Here is a 7,248-nt window from a genome sequence, read left to right on the forward strand (position 1 = left end):
AGTATTCAGTCTATTGAATTATTGCATACACAAGTGTGGAGTCATTTGCGCTGCAAGAGAGGCCTTCGGAGGGGGAAAAAAATAATTCAACAAAACATTCCAAAAACATTACCAAGATCCTTAATTAACTAATCGCTGCAAAAAAATTTAAAAATAAAAACTTAACTTACCTTTTTTGCAACATTTCTAACTTCCATTGCTGGCAGGGCTGCGCTGAGGTTTTACTTGTTGCTGTTCTGGGCGTGGCATACAGGTCGGGAAAGTACCAAAACTCGGACGGTAACACAATACCTGTCAAAAATCCAGCCCTAAGTATATCAGGTACTTTGCCCAAATGTCCATTTTTCACGCGTGAGCCAAGACAGTAGGCTATTCAACCTAGCCATACCAATCCTGTGCTCACCTGAAGTACATATATGGGATCACTGGATACTGATCAGGAACTTTGATTTACTTCCCTCTTCCTACTACAGGGGCCCCAAGTCCAATTGTATCACTTGTACACCTACGACAGCTGAGATCAGTTAATTCAGTGCAGACCAGAACTTGAATCTTAAAACCTTTGGGCTACCTTGCTTTACTTTTATCAACTGAGCCATCATGGGAGTTCGAAGCAATCAATTTATATTCTGCATAAGCAAATATTTGAACATTATGAAGGCAATTTTATTTACCTTGTCCTTTCATTTTTATTGTGTCATTACGGCTGCTGTTTAAGAAATATCACTATCAAATGTAATTTTAACGTTTATACTTCTGATTTAAAAGGTGAAAAGTTTTTCTAATTGAGTTTGAACTGACCTTATACATGCTGACTTTGTGCAGCATACCTGGTTATCTGAAATCACAGACTACTGTGCAAGTTTTTTTGGAAAGGTAAGCTTCCTGATCCTGAAAATCCTCGGCCCGCACAGCCGGCTGAGGTGCAGCAGAGTGTTGCCGGTGACCTCCGCTCCTGATCCTGGTGCCAGCACCAGCAGCAAAGAAAGTTATTTCCCTGCAGCCCAAGTGGCCCCCTTTATAAGGGGACTTATATGCACAGTGGGGGGGGGGTGGGGGGCAGCAGGCCAAGACAAGCACCAAGCTTGAACCCCCAGGTGGGCCCCATTTCCATGACTGAAGCAATTTATACATCAGGTTTATCTGTGTGTCCTGATCAATCTGCATCAGGGAGGCCTGGGCTGAGAAAAGTCCCTCCCCCACCCTCATGCGCTCCAACATGGTGGGCCATGTTTGGGGTGGAAGTTGATTCTATTTCCAAAAAAGCCCTGATACAATCTGATGGTCTGGCTGGAACCTTTAGTATCCTAACTCGCACCAAGTCCCATTCACCCATCATCATAGGCAATCCCTCGAGTCGAGGATGACTTGCTTCCACATCAAAAAGTTCACAGGTGTTTTAATGAAGGACCTAATATTCCAGGTTCCGAACTAAATCTTGAGGGATGGAAGATGCCTGTGCGTGGATTTTTTTTAACATGTGGTGGCATTTGCACACCAGCCACCACACGAGCTTGACAGAGCGAGGTCTTGGTCCAGTGGCAAGGGTTAACCAAGACGACTGGAGACCAGCTCTGCTGCACAGACCTTGTGCGCACACATATCACAGTGTGGGCTGGCCCGTGCTGCCCCTGGGCCCTCGCCTCTTCTGAGCCTCGAACTCACGCCTTTCCTGGGCCCTGATCACGTCCATCTACAGTCTCTCGCCACTCCTTCGCCCCGATCTTGCCGCTCCTGCAGTACCTGCCCATACTCCAATCACGACCTGGATCTTGGTGACGTCCAATCTAGTCGCCCTCTTCGCTGCCATTGCTCTCCTGCTCCAGCACGTGCTGCTTCCTGGAGTGGTATGCCACCATGCTGCTCCTTCCGCTCCCCAACCTGCTCCGATGGTGCTCCCAGGCCGGGGGCCGCACAGACTGCTGGGCCAGGCCGCCACGCTGCTCCTTCCGCTCCCCAGCCTGCTCCGATGGTGCTCCCAGGCCGGGGGCCGCACAGACTGCTGGGCCAGGCTGCCACGCTGATCCTTCTGCTCCCCAGCCTGCTCCGATGGTGCTCCCAGGCCGGGGGCCACACAGACTGCTGGGCCAGGCCGCCAAGCTGATCCTTCTGCTCCCCGGCCTGCTCCGATGGTGCTCACATGCCGACCCATCACCCCTGTGCTCGCTGACCTACATTGGTTCTGTTATGTATGTAACCTTGGCAACCTGTATCACACCACCACCAGAGGGCCTACCTGTTGGAGTCCCAAGGGATCCCAGCATCCCTTAGGTGCACTGTATATAAGCAGGCCTCCCATGCTGTAGCAGCACGCTGGAGTTTAATTAAAGGAGCTAAGGTCACGCTTACTCATTGCATACAGTACTCTGTTTCATCCTTTATTCATCATCATCAAAGGCAGTCACTCGGAATCGAGGAAGACTTGCTTCCACTCCTAAAGTGAGTTCTTTGCTGGTTGAACAGTCCAACATGAGAGCCACAGACTCTGTCACATGTGGGACAGATATTTGTCGGGGGAAGGGGGGGTGGCACTGATTTACCATACGCTCCTTCCGCTGCCTGCGCCTGACTTCTTTATGCTCGCAGAGGTGAGATTCGAAGAGCTCAACGCCCTTCGGATGCACTTTCTCCACCTAGGGCGGTCTTCGGCCAGGGTCTCCCAGGCATCAGTGGTGATGTCGCACTTCACCAGGGAGGCTTTGAGGGTATACTTGTAACGTTTCCGCTGCCCATCTTTGGCTCGTTTGCCATGAAGGAGCTCCGCATAGAACAGTTGCTTCGGGAGTCCCGTGACTGGCATGTGAACTAAGTGGCCTACCCAGTGAAGCTGGTGGAGTGTGGTTAGTGCTTCAATGCTGGGGATGTTAGCCTGGGCGAGGACACTGATGTTGGTGTGTCTGTCCTCCCAGGGGATTAGCAGGATCTTGCGGAGACATTGTTGGTGATATATCTCCAGCGACTTGATGTGTCTTTTGTAAGTCGTCTATGCCTCTGATCCATATAGGAGGGCTGGTATTACTACAGGCCTGTAAACCATGAACTTGCTGGTAGGTTTGAGGGCCTGGTCTTCGAACACTCTTTTCCTCAGGCGGCCGAAGGCTGCACTGGCGCACTGAAGGCGATGTTGAATCTCAGCATCAATGTCTGCCTTTGTTGACAAGAGGCTCCTGAGGTATGGGAAGTGGTCCACATTGTCGAGGGCCGTGCCGTGAATCTTGATGACTGGGGGGCAGTGCTGTGCGGCGAGGACAGGCTGGTGGAGGACCTTTGTCTTATGGATGTTAAGCGTAAGGCCCATGCTTTCCTATGCCTCGGTGAATACATCAACTATATCCTGGAGTTCAGCCTCATAATTTGCGCAGACACAGGCGTCGTCCGCGTACTGCAGTTCAATGACAGAGGTTTGGGTGGTCTTGGACCTGGTCTGGAGACGTCGTAGGTTAAACAGCTTCCCACTGGTTCTGTAATTTAGTTCCACTCCAGCGGGGAGCTTGTTGACAGTGAGGTGGAGCATGGCAGCGAGGAAGATTGAGAAGAGGGTTGGAGCGATGACTCAGCCCTATTTGACCCCGGTTCGGACGTGGAATTGGTCTGTAACGGATCCGCTGGTAAGGATCACAGCCTGCATGTCGTCGTGGAGCAGGCGAAGGATGTTGACAAACTTTTGGGGGCATCCATAAACCCTCACGGTCGACAATGTCAAAGGCCTCTGTAAGATCAAAAAAGGCCATGTATAAGGGCTGGTGCTGCTCCCTGCATTTTTCCTGCAGTTGTCGTGCTGCAAAGATCATGTCCGTTGTGCCCCGTAGGGGACGAAATCCGCACTGTGACTCCAGGAGGAGCTCCTCTGCCACAGGGAGAAGACGGTTGAGGAGAACTAACAACAACCTTTCAAGTGGTTGATAGTAGGGAGATTGCCCTGTAGTTGCCGCAGTCGGATTTGTTCCCCTTTTTAAAAATGGACACGATCACTGCATCTCTGAGATCACCCGGCATGCTCTCTTCCCTCCAAATGAGAGTTGAGGTCATGTAACAGTGCCAACAGCACCTCTCCGCCATATTTTAGTGCCTCAACAGGAATTCCATCCGCATCCGTAGCCTTGTTGTTCTTGAGCTGTTTTATGGCTTTGCCTACCTCGTGCAGCATTGGCGTTTCACTGAGGTGGTGGCGGGTCGCATGCTGCGGGATGGAGTTGAGAACACTCAAGTCAAAGGCAGAGTCTTGATTGAGGAGATCTTCAAAGTGCTCCTTCCAGCGGGCCGTGACAGCCTCGGTGTCTTTGATGAGTGTTTCCCCATTCTTTGGCGACGAGGAAAAGAACAACCGTGCGAAAATGCAAAGAACTGTTGGTATCCTGGAGAAATTCTCAGAAGGGGATGATTGGGAGGCCTTCATGGGGAGATTCGACCAATACTTCGTAGCCAACGAGCTGGAAGGGGACGAGAACGCTGCCAAATGAAGGGCGATCCTCCTTACCGTCTGTGGGGCAACAACCTATGGCTTCATGAAGAATCTTCTAGCTCCAGTGAAACCAACAACCAAATCTTATGAAGAATTGTGTACGCTGGTCCGTGAGCACTTAAATCCGAAAGAAAGCGTTTTGATGGCGAGGTATCGGTTCTACATGTGTCAACGGTCGGAGGGCCAGGAAGTGGCGAGCTACGTCGCCGAACTAAGGCGCTTTGCAGGACATTGCGAATTCGATGGATTCCTTGAACAAATGCTAAGAGACTTTTTGTGTTTGGCATTGGCCATGAGGTAATCCTTCGCAAAACTATTGACTGTTGAAACACCGAATCTGAGCAAAGCCATAACGATAGCCCAGGCATTTATGTCCACCAGCGACAACACCAAACAAATTTCTCAGCATAAAGAGGTTTCGGCTAGTACTATGCACAAAGTAACATCGTTTTCAAGCAGGAATATACATGGCAGAATGTACACACCGGCTGCTGCATGACCTCAGATGACCCAGAGTCCACCATCAATCGTTAATGCAAGGCAGTTAACGCCTTGTTGGCGTTGTGGAGGTGATCATCGGGTCCATCAATGCCGCTTCAAAAACTATGCGTGCAACGGCTGCAGAACAATGGGACACCTCCAGTGAATGTGCAGGCAAACTGCAAGCCCTGTAAACCACCACATTGCAGAGGAAGATCGATTCATAGTGGATCAGGCTGAACTAGAGACTCGAATCGAGGAGGCAGAAGTGTTTGGGGTACACACCTTCACCACGATATGTCCACCGATCATGTTAAAAGTTGAACTGAACGGAATTCCAATATCCATGGAACTGGACACGGGTGCGAGTCAGTCTATAATGAGAAAAAAGGCCTTCGACACGCTATGTTGCAACAAGGCACACAGGCCCAAGCTCAGCCCCATTCACATCAAGCTAAGAACTTACACCAAAGAGCTGATCCCTGTAATTGGCAGCACAGAAGTAAAAGTCTCCTATGATGGAGCAGTGCACGAACTCCCACTATGGATCGTGCCAGGGGATGGCCCCACACTGTTTGGCAGAAGCTAGCTGGGAAAAATCCGCTGAAACTGGGACGACATCCGAGCGCTTTCGTCCGTCGACGACGCCTCATGTGCCCAGGTTCTGAGCAGATTCCCATCATTGTTCGAGTAAGGCATTGGAAGTTTCTCGGGGGTGTAAGGGGTTCTCGGGGAGTGTTGTTGTGCCTTGGGTGTCTCTCTCGGGGCTTCTGCCCTCACAGCTTATGCCTGGCCTGTGAGGTACCCTGAGTGCTTCAAGAGCACCCCTGGAGAGACTGTGTCCACAGCTTATGAAGGGGGTTTTGAGACTCGTGCATCCCCACAGCTTATGCCTAGCCTGTGAGCCACCTCTGAGTGTCAAACACTCCTCACCCCTTCTTCCCTAGCCTGTGACACACAGTTGAGCGTTTTCGAGGCACTCCTAGCTTCCCTTACACTGTTCTGACATAAGACTCACGATCAGGAGATGTAATACAATAGAACTGAGACAAGGTGATTCCAAGAGGAACTTAGGCTTCCAATTTATTTGACAAGGTGTATCTCAACAAACAGCAATACACCAACAAAACAATCCCCCTAAATCCCACTAAACGGACACAACGAAAATCTTTACACAAGTTTAGCAGTACAATGCCCAACCTCCCACCTTTTCCTGGCCTAACTGAGTTGGGAGTTCTGGGAACCAGAGGTTATACTCACTACTGTGCCTTTTGCAGTCTGGTGGTTTGTTTCTTCTATCTTCGGACACTGGTTTTCCTTCAGTGTCGAGAGGCTGGCTGGTTGTTGGATCACGAGAGCAGAGCACACACACAGGGTCAGAAACCCCTTTTTATAGCCAGATATCCAGTCCGCCTCGCGTGCTGAAATTGATCCTTCCCATTGGTGGGCTTTGTGATTTTGAAAAATGCAGCAGTTTTAGATTATTGCGGGGTTTTTTTCCACTGATGTTAATGTACTCAAGGTTTGAGCAGGTGTTGATTGGGTTGGCCTCCTGTAGCCATTGCGTAGGCCCTTGGTTTGTTTTGGGTTCCCTAGTTTTCTGAAGGTCTGCATAATTTCCCTCTATAGTGTAAACATGGGGAAGACAATAGCCCGATAATGGCTATGGGTCAGTCTCACAGTTTTCGAGCAAGTGCTCTCCCATTGGCTTGAAAACCCCATGCTTCAGGCTGACTCTGTCCCACCATTGGCCCTCCGGTGTCCTCCCCCGTCCAATCACTGCTCTGCCAAGGCCAAACCGTCTCGGTTTCAATTCACATTGCAGCACAGACAGATCCCACAGCTCTTTTCCTTCTGGGTAAAATGAGGGGGTTTTCGTCCTCCCCTACAGGGGCGAAAGTGCAAATCCACTTGGTTCCCGGTACACGACCCATCCACCACAAGGCACGGGTGGTATCATATCTGATGCGAGAGAAAGTGGAAACTGAGCTGGACAGGCTGCAGCGAGAAGGCATCATCGTGCCGGTGGAATTCAACGAGTGGGCCAGTCCGATTGTCTCGGTACTCAAAGGTGACGGCACGGTCAGAATTTGTGGGGACTATAAAATAACGATTAACCGTTTTTCGCTACAGGACCAGTACCCGCTACCCAAGGCAGACGATCTATTTGTGACCCTGGCTGGAGGAAAGACGTTCACCAAGTTGGATCTGACCTCGGCCTACATGACGCAGGAGCTGGCGGAATCTTCGAAAGGCCTCACCTGCATCAACACACACAAAGGTCTGTTCATCTATAACAGATGCAC

The sequence above is a fragment of the Pristiophorus japonicus genome, chromosome 2 (assembly GCF_044704955.1).
Source record: "Pristiophorus japonicus isolate sPriJap1 chromosome 2, sPriJap1.hap1, whole genome shotgun sequence".
NCBI classification, from domain to species: Eukaryota; Metazoa; Chordata; class Chondrichthyes; family Pristiophoridae; genus Pristiophorus; species Pristiophorus japonicus.